General features: G+C 43.7%; 1 long non-coding RNA gene across 1 annotated transcript in view; it reads left to right on the top strand.

Moving 5' to 3' along the window:
- Positions 1-2,008, top strand: part of LOC103598666 — a 25,025-nt gene extending 23,017 nt beyond the window's left edge. The window contains exon 2 of the long non-coding RNA XR_551217.1: positions 1,767-2,008. This is a non-coding gene — a long non-coding RNA (uncharacterized LOC103598666). The remainder of the gene's footprint in view (positions 1-1,766) is intronic.
- Positions 2,009-12,603: the final 10,595 nt, after the last annotated feature.

Below are 12,603 nucleotides of genomic sequence, written 5' to 3'. Positions count from 1 at the left end.
CTGACAACACCAAGTCAAGGGTTAAGATCCCCTTACCGGTCATCTTTTAAGAAAAAAAAATTTTTTTTGAAAAATGTTTTAATAATTTTTATTAAAAAAAAACAAAAAAACCCACACTTGCCTCAGCCACAAGTGTAACCTCCGGTCAGTAGAACCATTGGCCCTCCCCTGCTCCAAATCAAGTAAGCCCTCTTTGACTGTGGCTGACAAGCTGGTCCTCACAGCAACCCCCACCCTGGCAAAATCCCCATGCTGACTGAGCTGGGGGGAGGGCTGGAAACAGGAGCATCCCCAGGCAAGGATGCCACAGATTCCCACTGTTATTATCAAAGTTCAGCAGTTATTCAAGCATAAATGCTTCTCAGATTATTATATGCCTTTGGTCAATTTCTTTTCTTTTTTTTTTTCCTTTTTGTCTTTTTTCGTGTCCGGCAACGGGATCGCAACCCTCGGTGTTGCTCCCATACCTCGCTCAGCCAGTGAGCGGGAACCGGTCTGTATGTGGGATCCAAACCCTGGGCGGGAGCGCCACCGCGCTCCCAAGCGGCGCATTGTAGCAGTGTGCCACCGGGCTGGCCCTGGTCAATTTCTTGAGTGTTGGAAATTATTGTTTTAATCATTTTTTTCTGGCTGTGTAGTTGCTTTTTCAGGGAGGTGATTTGCCCACCCCTCTGCCATAGCTGGAAGTTCCACTCTCCTCAATAAATATTCGATAAGTAAGTTGTAATCAGTCTTCTGCCTCTATCACTCTACTGAAACTGTCCTATTAAAAATTATCAGTTACCTCCCAGGCACTAAAACAGGTTCTGAGTTAAGACAGACCTGGGTTAAATTCCAGCTCTGTCACTTAGTAATTGTGCACTTATCTTTCTCAAGTCTTGTTTTTTTCTTCTGTTAAGTGGCTAAGACAATACTTATGGTGTTATTGTAAGGCAAGTAGAGTCTGAGTAAGCATATGAGTGATTGCTTCAGGGTTTTTCCAACACAGTATTTATCAGGAGGTCTGAGCTCCTGTTCAGACTGTGAGTCTGGGATGTCTCTTGACCTCTTTTCTCACCCTTACACACAACAGAGATGTAACTGGTGGGAATTCAGGGATAAGATCATGAAAACCCTTTGAGATTGGCTCTATTATACACAACTACAAGGTGTTATTATGCCTTCTTATGATGTTCTCTGGGAACTTTTTTTTTTTTTTTTTTAAGAGAAATGGCTTTTGGGCTGGCCCCGTGGCGCACTCGGGAGGGTGCGGTGCTGGGAGCACAGCAACGCTCCCGCCGCGGGTTCGGATCCTATATAGGAATGGCTGGTGCGCTCACTGGCTGAGCGTGGTGCGGGCGACGCCAAACCAAGGGTTGCGGTCCCCTTACCGGTCACGAAAAAGACAAAAAAAAAAAAAAAAAGAAAAGAAATGGCTTTCAAATATTCTTTTGACTGTAAACCATAATAGGATACATTTTATTTTATTTTTATTGTATTTTATTTTTTTGGAGGCTTGCAGGTATGGTGATCCAAACCCTTGACCTTGGTGTTAAACACCGAGCTCTAACTGAGCTAACCAGCCAGCCTGGGAACTTTTAAAAAAATCCCTCTCTCTGGGAAATTTTGGTCATAATAGAATTTCTAAAAACAGGGAAGCTACTCAAATAATTCTCCCCAACTTCCTGTTTTCTCCGAACATTTTAACCATCATAATGTAGATATCTTCTGAAAGACCAGGACTACAGTTGTAAATCCTGCCTAATCACAAACTTTTGCATTTTTAGGTGTTTCTTCTAAGAACTGAAGGATGAGGTCCCTCAAACCAGAAGCTAAACATCAATTTGGTGGTTAAATATGGAGAAGAAAGAACTTGACCAAACAGAATGAGTGGAATTTGAAATAAAAATAGTGTGGTATGGCCATTTAGGGACCCATTTAGGGCCTTGCAGAAAATTCCGCTCTTTCTGCAGGCATGCATGTTTTAAAACAGAATAAAAAACAATCACTGTTTCTACGTTCTCTTAAACTTCTTCCTCTTTGTCCTTCCTCTAATTAGTCATTACTATTTATCATTCACAATTCACTTGTTTTTCCATGTGCCAGTCAGACTGCCAGCTCTTTGAAGGTGGGCTGGTATCTCTGTGTATCCTCCTCACTGACGCCTGGCACTATTCCTCACTGTCACCTCCAGTCAACAATTACATCCTGTTCACTCCCTTACTCAGAAACCTTCAGTGACTCTCTACTGTCCCTAAAAGTGAGTGATCCTCAGATTTTGTTTGACTGCATGTGCTTATCAGTAAACTAATGTCTGCACATCCTCTTTCTCTCTCATATAATACACACACACACACACACACACACACACACACATACATGCATATGCAAAGGGTCTTCGGGCCGGCCTGTGGCTCACTCGGGAGAGTGCAGTGCTGATAACACCAAGGCCACGGGTTCGGATCCCATATAGGGATGGCCGGTTTGCTCACTGGGTGAGCGTGGTGCTGACAACACCAAGTCAAGGGTTAAGATCCCCTTATCTGTCATCTTTAAAAAAAAAAAAAAAAAGACAAAGGGTCTTCAAAAAGTTCATGGAAATATTCATATTATCTTTTTATTCTCTTTTTCCATGAACTTGTTGAAGTACTCTTGTATGTAATTTACTTTAATATTGTTTATACACTATTGATAGACTTTGGATGTGTTGTCCCTGCAAAACTCATGCGGAACTCTGATCCCCAATGTGACAATGTTGGAATCAGTGTTCGAGTCATGGGTGTGGATCCCTCATGAATGGATTAATGCTCTCTCTGGGGAGGAGGGCCTGAGTGAGTTCTTGCTCTATTAGTTCCCATGAGAACTGATTGTTTAAAATACCCTGGTACTTTCTCTCTCTTGCTTCCCCTCGCCGTGTGATCTCCTTGTACCCGCCGGCTGCCTGCCACTTTTCCGCCATGAGCAGAAGCAGCCTGAGGCCCGCGCCAGATGCAGCTGTCCCAGAATCGTAGGCCAGATAAACCTCTGTTCTTTATAAATTACCCAGTCTCAGGTATTTCTGTCATAGCAATACAAAACAGACTATTACAACTATTGTATTTCTATTTTATATAAATTATAAACATCTACCAAAATAGAATGTCTAAGAGGATGACATAGGGCTGGCTGGTTAGCTCAGCTGGTTAGAGCACAGCCTTTTAACACCAAGGTCGCAGGTTCACATCCCTGAACTGGCCAGCCACCAAAACAAAAAATAAAATAAGAGGATAACATTAAAAAGTATAATTAGAATCTGTCATATTTTTTTCTCTATACTTCTTGTACACCCCACCCTGGAGATCTCTGATCTATAGGATAAAATCCAGGTTCGTTAAAACCATAGCCAAACTGGGGTCTAGGTCCGCTGAGAATACACAGTATATAGTATCAAGGAGCTCAGTTTCCAGATTCTGATCTACCAAATATCCCTCTCCTGAAAGTGATCTTCCTGAGAATGGCTTGCACTGAGCTGACTTCTCTTTTCCAGCCTCTACCTCATTACTCTTAGCCTTCACAAAAGAGAGGTATCCCTCAACCACCCTGAATTGTACTATGTGCTTTGTCCCCAAGCAAGGGGATAATTTGAGAATGCATCACACCTGAGAGAGAATCTCTTGCGAGCCAAAGAGGAAACACTAAAAGGGCAGTACCTTATTTCACCCACTTGACAAATTCATGGCAAGCCTCTGTGCCATGGACAGCCGGCTATCTTAGAATCAGAAGTCACACATCAGATGGTGGAAGGCCTTGTAGCAATATAGTTTTTTTTTCAGTTGAAAAAATGAAGATAAACTTTTTCTGACAGAAAATAAATCTATTTGACTGGTTTGGCCATGGGGATTGGTTTTGCCAATTAAATAATATTTTCTACAAATGGAATGAGTTAGATGTGTGGCTCCAAGCTTTTGATGAAAACATATGTAAAACACTTATCCAATATATATTACACCAGAAATTTCATCATTTGCAACTATTTCACGTTCTGATGACCACTGCCTTAAACTAACATTCATGACATCCCAGACTCTTTACCTGTCAGTAAAGAGGTAAGATATCTGATAAGATATCTCCTGTCAGTCTCCTTGGGTTTCAGCCAAACCACACTCATGCCTCTTGGCACTCTTCCAGGGCTATACCCTTTTATGTACTTGTGCCAGTTCCTCCATCAGAAGTACCCTTCCCTCCCATCTCAGTGTTAGAAATCCTATCTAACATCTGCTTGGTCTGAACTACTAATTAAGTGCTGGGGATACAAAATGACCACAATAGCCTTGGCCCCATTTTCACAGAATGTGAGAGTGCAGTATGGGAGACAGATAGATAAGCAGTGATGATATGGTATTACCAGAGCTATGATGGGGAACCTTGAGGTGCTGCCAATTCACTGCAGGGGCAGCCTCCCTGCACCTGGGGGGTTGTTGGGGCTCAGAAAACAATGCTTCAAAATATGGCACTTTGGCATGTTGACTGCACTTTGTTCATTTGTTTGTTTTTTGAGGATGACCAGTAAGGAGATCTTAACCTTTGTCTTGGTGTTGTCAGCACCACACTCTCCCAAGTGAGCTAACCAGCCATCCCTATATAGGGATCTGAACCCGTGGCCTTGGTGTTGTCAGCACCACACTCTCCCGAGTGAGCCACGGGCTGGCCCTTCAGTGCTCTGAATTAAAGAAAATTCAAAGGCCTCAGAAATAAGCCTCAGAACCAAGGTCTCTCTCCAACTTTCTCTTGTCCTCTGTCCCTCTGATCCTTTTTCCCAAAGCACCAACAGGACTTTCTCTGGAATTTCCTTATTTAAGAAAACTTTCCAAAAGAAATGCAATTGTCTTAAGACCCCACCTCCTAGGAAATCTCATCAAATAACCAGGAAAGATTAACCACAGAGAAGAGTCATCACCATAAGAATCCAGATAAACTTTTCATCTATTCTGACGGCATCTCTCGAGACTGTATCTGCATAATGAGACAATCTTGGTTGATGATGAAGTTCCTCCCCTCATCTTCCCAAAACTTCTCCACAACCATTGTTTGTCCTTCAGGACCATTCAGTGTCCAAACAATCTTACAAACCATTGTCTGTTCTTGGGTCCATTCGTTTACAGCCCCCACCCCTTCCCTCTCCACAATGCAGAGGGTATTTATGCATCAACCATAACTGTGTTTTTTGTGGCAGCTGGCTGGTACGGGGATCCACACCCTTGACCTTGGTGTTCCAACACCACGTTCTAACCAACTGAGCTAAATGGCTAGCTCTCATATTTTTTTGTATGGCTCCTGTGCTTATGCACATTATACATTCTTTATGCTTTTCTCTTGCTAACCTTTTTTTTTATGAAAAAAATTTTTTTTCAAGTTTATTTTTAAAAAATGACATAAAATTGCATGTATTTCTCATGTACAACATGATGTTTTGAAGTATATATAAATTGTGGAATGGTTAAATCTAGCTAATTAACAAATACATTATCTCACATAGTTACCATTTTTGTGTATGGTTAAGATAAGGGTCCAATTTCATTCTTTCCCAGGTGAATATCCAGTTTTCCCAGCACCATCTGAAGAGACTGTTCTTTTCCCATTTGGTATTCTTTCTTTTTGCTAACCTTTCTTACAGGTGTGTCAGCCATGACCTTTGTGATGGGGAGAAAATGGATCACCCCCTTTCTGTCCCTACAGGATCAAAGGAGATTTCTGTTGGGGCTCAGAAAATGGTACCCCAAAAGTTTGATGCTTTAGCATGCTGAATACTTTGAATTAAAATAGGAAGGCCTTAGAAGCTGCTTCAAAATCAAGGACTTTTTTTTTTTTAAAGATAACCGGTAAGGGGATCTTAACCCTTGACCTGGTGTTGTCAGCACCATGCTCTCCCAAGTGAGTGAACTGGCCATCGCTATATGGGGATCTGAACCAGTGGCCTTGGTGTTATCAGCACCACACTCTCCCAAGTGAGCCATGGGCCAGCCCCAAAATCAAGGACTTTCTGACTTCTCCTCTGCCTCTCCCCAACACCCAAGTGCTGGGAGGGACTCTGTCTGGAATTTCCTCATTTGACTAAGGAAACGTCTTTCCTTTTTTATTTTTTTGGTAGCTGGCCAGTATGAAAACTTTTTTCCAAAGTAAATTTAATTGTCTTAAGACCCCCTCCCTAGGATCTTATCAAAAACAAGATTAACCATGCCCAAAAAGACTTTTCATCTATTCTTCTGAGGGCAACTCTAAGAGATTACCTGAGAGACTTTATCTGCATAATATGACAACCTTTGTTTACAGTGAAGTTCTGCCCCTCATCTTTCCACCACCTCCTCCAGAACTCAGAGGAACTTTGCCCCAGGCCATTGTTCTTTGGGCTCACTCATTTTCTCAAAATCATTTACTACCTATCTAGAGTTTCCTACAGCCCCTCACTTCCCTCTCCCATATGAAAAGGTTATATAAACCTCAACCACCTGACCTTTTGAGTCTCATATTTATGGGACTCCCACGTACACTTACGCATATGTAAATAAATTTGTAAGCCTTTTTCTCCTATTAATCTGTCTATTGTCAGTCATTTCAGGAAACCTCATGAGAGGGCAGAAGGGAAGCTTCCCCTCCACCCCTACACTTCCCCAAGGAAGTGGCCAGAAAGCCAAGACCCTCCGATGAGTCCAACATTTTGCAGGGAGAGAAGACTGATCTGTGCTGAGATAACAAAAATAATTGTATTAACATTGTTAAGGCAATTCCTCTGCAGAGGTAAAATTTCTTTGTTTTCATTTTTTTGGCAGCTGGCCAGTATAGGGATTGAACCCTGGACCTTGGTGTTATCAGCACCTCGCTCTAACCAACTATGCTAACCGGGAGCCCGAGGCAGAATTTCAACTGCAAAGGACACACCTACTTAACTCTAGGGTCAAGATAGAAACATCTACTAAATTCAGTCTGTTTCGTGTTTTTCCAGAGAATGGTCACATACTCTCAAAAGCCCAATTATAGAACAAGGTGAAAGTCAAGAAAGAGGTCATCTCTACAAAAATGTTCCCTTGCTTTTTGCCAAACATAAATATTTGATCCTTGAGCTCAATTGCTGGGGGAACTGGTAGTCTTTCCATATTGGGTTCACCAGAAATAGTGCTCAAGGAATGTTCTTGGGACGTCTGTGAGGGAAGTGACAGGTAGTTTGTGTATTTGGCTCTATTCTGAGGCAAAGAAATTGATGAAATAAGGAGAACCACAGAGGAGAAAACATTCAGTTTCAAGGGACTGCCTTGTGCCACCCAAGAAGAGTCTGTGAAGGCTCATGGTATTTGGTCCCACTGCTCCACCTCTGTTCCCGGCAGTATCCCAAGCAAGAGGCCCTAAGGACACCCTCCCCAGGAGGGGCTCAATTCCGTACTTAATGCCAACACTCTGTTTATTTATCAGCTATTTATTTCTATGAAAGACTCTCCTCTACAAATACATTAGTAGAAGTGAGGTATGATAGAAGTGGCACCAGCAATCAAATATTTCCTATACTGGTCACAATTCGGTACCCAAAACTCTTTGTTCATTCAAAATAGAAAATATTCTCAGTCTTCTAGTTCTCTGATACAGTCCATCCATGCACTGTCACAGTGGATTTTTATTTTATTTTTCATCCTGTTTTCTCAGCTGTCTGAGTACCTTCTTCAAGCACACATATACGGGGTTAACATTTTCTCTATGATCACTATGGCAGTAGAATCAAACAGGTCTTGTCCATGAAGGCTTAGTTATTGAAGTTGTAAAACATTGGCTATATACGGAAGTCACATGACATGGTCCCCAAGGACTACATAATCACTGAGGCTCCATTAGGCTATACTGCTGATAAAGCCACTTCATCTCTCTCAGGAAAACCATTATAAGCTCATACCAGAATACAAAAACTCAGTTTTGTTAGAAATAATTATCAAGGGGCCGGCCCGGTGGCGCACTGCTACAGTGTGCCGCTTGGGAGCGCGGCGGCGCTCCCGCCGAGGGTTCGGATCCCATGTACAGTCCGGCTGCTCACTGGCTGAGCAAGGTGCAGGAGCAACACCGAGGGTTGCGATCCCGTTGCCGGTCCCGGTCCTGTACGGGCGTGACACTGAGGGTTGCGATCCGTTGCCGGTCACGAAAAAAAAAAAAGAAATAATTATCAAGCTCTGAAGGGTCAGAACTATGTTTAGTAACATGTTTCCATTAAAAATGTTTCCTATCAGTGATACCATGTTTTTCCAGATGGGTGGGCCAACTGTGATCTGCTCTAATAGTCTGCTTTCTACCAGTTCCCCGAGCATTTCTGATTATAGGCTTTAACAAAGTTTCAACCATGGTGAATGCAGGCTTATGTTGTAGTATGTATATAAAAGTGTTTGCAAATAGGCTCGAATCCTTGTGTAGAAAGGACCTGAAGTCTCCTAAACAGAAAAATCTTCAAGTGAATCAGAACTGACTTAAGAGTTTGGAAAATGGTACAGGGCTGAGTGGTCTTATATCAAACCACAGCCAAGGCTACATTTAACACCTGCCTACTCCCAGATTAATTTTATTTCTGTCACCCTCTTCACCTTCGAAATTCTTTCCATTCAGCACAATCAGTTACATTCAGAGAACAAATACACTGTGACTTCTGTCCCTGATACTCCCCTGTGTGCAGTAATGCAGAACAGTTTTGGTGTTCAGTCCCACTCCTGAGAGATGGGTGGGTGTAATGAAATGAGTCATGCCTCCTTGTCCCCTGAAGCCTCAGAGACCACCAATATGATAAATGCCAGCTCATTTAGGCCCAAGTGTTCCTCAACACTGAGACCATTTTCTTGTAGACAGTCTGTTTAATCTCTTTCTATATAAGCAGACTGCAGGTGAATGCTATCTGGGTGCCAAAGCCTTTCCTGGGCGAAAGGCGGGGCCTTCACCTGCAAATCCGACATCTCCTTCGCGGGCAGGGCCTTGCAGCATCACCGCACGTCCAGCAGATGGCGCTGCAGCTGAATTTTCGCAAGCTGTTCTCCACGCCTGTAGAAGAGTCTAGAATAAACAGGAAGGGGATTTTTTTTTTTTTTTCTAAAGCGTTCTAATTTTTAACATACATTGCCTTTGTCGTGTCAGAAGCTCTTTTTATACGAATAAGTTGAGATGTATTTGAGATGTTAAAAAACTCACTGATTACCCAATCCCAAATATATGTGTTTTTTTAGAGTTTCCACTCCTTCAAAAAAAGCAAGTTCTCCTTTTTTTTTTTTTTTTTTTCCTTTTTGTCTTTTTTCGTGACCGGCAACGGATTGCAACCCTCAGTGTGGTGCCCATACCGGACCGGACCGGCAACGGGACCGCAACCCTCGGTGCTGCGCCCGCACCTCGCTCAGCCAGTGAGCGGGAACCGGTCTGTATGTGGGATCCGAACACTCGGCGGGAGCGCCATCGCGCTCCCAAGCGGCCTGCGCCACCGGGCCGGCCCCCCCCCTTTTTTTTTTTAAGCTGACCGGTAAGGGGATCGCAACCCTCCGCACGGTGTGGTCTACACCACGCTCACCCAGTGAGCATACCGGCCATCCCTGTATAGGACCCGAACCCGCAGCCTCGGGGCTCCCAGCGCCGCACTCTCCCGAGTGAGCCACTGGGCAGTCCTTGAAGGACGTTTTCAAATAGCATTAACTGTCACAAGAGCACAGCAGTTCAGAAACTTTAGCAGGAAGTCCGGGGTGAAGAAAGGCAGCTTCTAAACAGACCAGTAGGGCGCGGCAGGGGGCAAACTCGCGGAGCCGGCAGAAACGGCCTTCTGGCGGGCAGGCGGCGGCCGTGGCGCCCCGAGACAGCGGCGCCTGCTGGTGAAAAGGGACAAAGCGCTGGGGGGTTCCCGAGGCTGCGACGCCAGCCGGGGAGTGCATAGACTCGACACATTCCAAACAGCCCGGCGCTCAGGGTGGGGCGTGTTATGTCCCTAACCAGCAAAACTGAAAGTAATGGACAACCAGAGCCGCCTTTCTGTCGAGAAGAAAAACCGAGAGGCCTGTTACGGTTTGGGCAGGCGATGTTTCAAAGGGCTTGACGGTTTTTAATGCTTCCTAAAGCTGAAAGGGATGGACTTGACTCTCAGGGTATCTCTGTTATTTAAAACAGTCTTAAAGGAGAATGAAAAATATAACCTGGTAGGGGCCCGCTTTCATTTATTCTGTCCTGCTTTTAATGGGATTTACAAAATATTAAAAGAGGTTATCAGAGGCAAATTGGAAAAAAAAAAAAAAAAAAGGCAGGAGTTTGAGTTTCAAGATGTATGTGCTTGTCATTTCTGGTTATGGTGCCTCGTTTTCATCCCAGGATTGTCGCAGTGCCTTTTCTACAGTGCCTCCTCCTCTCCCCACTTCCTTTTTCTCTTCACAAAAAAAAAAAAAAAAAAAAAAAAACAGGCAGGAGTTTGAGTTTCAAGATGTATGTGCTTGTCATTTCTGGTTATGGTGCCTCGTTTTCATCCCAGGATTGTCGCAGTGCCTTTTCTACAGTGCCTCCTCCTCTCCCCACTTCCTTTTTCTCTTCACTCATTTGACAGGAACCTCTGCAATCATCTGCTTAGAATACGTCATCACTATCCACTGGGAGAAAATCGTGGTACCACCTTTCTCCTCCTATGGCTGAAGCCCACGGGAAGATGACGGGTTGCGCTTCTGCTCTTGAGCCAGAACCTGCAAAGTGAAGCCGAAGTGCAGCTTCCTCTCTTTACACTGCACAGAGCTTTGCGTTGCCCTTCATTAAGCAGGTGCTTTCTCCCACTGAGTCCTGTCCTTAACATTGTCCAAATGATTCGGTAATAACCTTCTAGTCCCTTCCACTTGCAGAGATCCGTCGCTTTAAGTGAAAGAATCGTAGATCTCCATTTTTCTTCTAGTGAGGAAGTGAAGACCCACAGATGGACAATTTCATTTGGTCTAGAAGTCATGTTTACCAGGTCCCTGTTGTCTGACATAGATTCCCATCTCCCATTACAGGCACAGCTGTAGGCATAAATTATAGGCTCTGGTTCAAAACAGGGCCCTCTCTTTTGTTCACCATAATTATAAAGCCGGATGGAGCAGAAAGCTTCTCGAGGGCCCTATTTTGTAAGTGAGGGCCCAAGTTTTGTAAGTGACCACTTGGGCGTAGCCCTCACGGCCTGGATTCATCCAGATGAGCACTGAGAGCTCAGTGTTTGGAGGACAAAAAAGAGCAATGGATATATAGTAACTTAGTGAATCAAGGACAGGATCCAGGAAGATGTCTGACATTTGTTTATCTGCAGAGAAACAAATAAAGGAGGGGAGTTTCTATCTAAGTGTTACTGTGTTATAAAAGTGTCCTTTAGGGAGAAGATACATGAGCAGGGCAGCTGATAACATTAATACTGTCAGGCACACATCTTCCCACATCCCCCAGGGCTGCTGAACCAAGTGTTACTAAACTAATCACAGAGGCACAGCTCTGAGCCTCCCTGCTGCAGTCCCCAGAGGGAGTCGGCTCAGACAAAGCAAAACAGCTTCTCCAAGGGGGATGGGCGCCTGCTTTCTCTTTGTTCTTCCTTGGAAAATGGGCTCTTTCTCAAGTCTCATACACCAGCTGCTTTCACTTCTTACAGGGGGCAAAATAAATTATCGCCAATAATGATTTGGACAGCATATTTTTGGAGACCTGAATTCTGACTGAGAAGTGCAGAGTCAAACTATTTTTAGAATTCTAACATGCTATAAGTTTTTTATTCTGGGGTTCCAGGCAAAAATGTCAGAAATGTGACCCTCTTCATCAAAATAAAATAAAATAAAAAGATCGCCTTCAGAAAAAGGTAGTAGAGACAATGTTCGGAATTGTACGTAACCTGAAAATTAAATGCCATACACCGTACACTTAAGAATCTCTTCTTCACAGAGATATGATTTAGTGAATAGATTTTGTCTGCTAAGAAATCCCTTCAGCAGTAAAAGAGAGGGCTCTCTAAGAAATCTCGACTTTTTAGACTATAGGTGATATTTTTCTCATAAGAATGATATAACATAGCCCCTGTAAAAGAAAAAGCATTCAGAATTGCCTATCCCTGATTTAAGTGTGGAATTAAGACAAAGGGTGCTTGGCTCTTGTATCAGGAATAGGCATGCCACTCCCCAAGCACTCAGAGCATCTGCTGCCTGGACTGATTCTTACTTAAACCATAATCCACACGTGGCTTCTGTGCTTGACAGCTGAAGTGGCCTTTTATGTCCAGTTGCAATTTCAGTTTGGGCTGGCTGGAATGAGTTAACACACAAATGGAAAATGGGTTCTATGGGCCACAGAAAGCTTACTGGACTGAGGGGGCTAGGCGGACATTTTGGAAATACTATAGGTTTATTTCGTGGGAATTCACCCCCAAAATAAGGTATTTTCAGTCTGTTCACATGGCAACCTCGGGTGCTGTAAGACAGTTCTTACTCTTTATGGATATATCTGCCCATTAATATCCACTCAGAACATCTGTACATTTCTATGAAAGCAAGCTTTAGGCAGGGTGGAGGGAAGCTCCCCTCAGCCAGCGCTTGACCTTATCCTTTTAAGCTTTCTCAGGAGGAAGTGAGAGCAATCCCCACCAGGAACCCAACC

Source organism: Galeopterus variegatus, unplaced genomic scaffold, assembly GCF_000696425.1.
Source record: "Galeopterus variegatus unplaced genomic scaffold, G_variegatus-3.0.2 Scaffold95, whole genome shotgun sequence".
In the NCBI taxonomy this organism is placed as follows: domain Eukaryota; kingdom Metazoa; phylum Chordata; class Mammalia; order Dermoptera; family Cynocephalidae; genus Galeopterus; species Galeopterus variegatus.
Note: the sequence above shows the minus strand (reverse complement) of the source record. Positions and strands in the feature narration are given on the sequence as shown.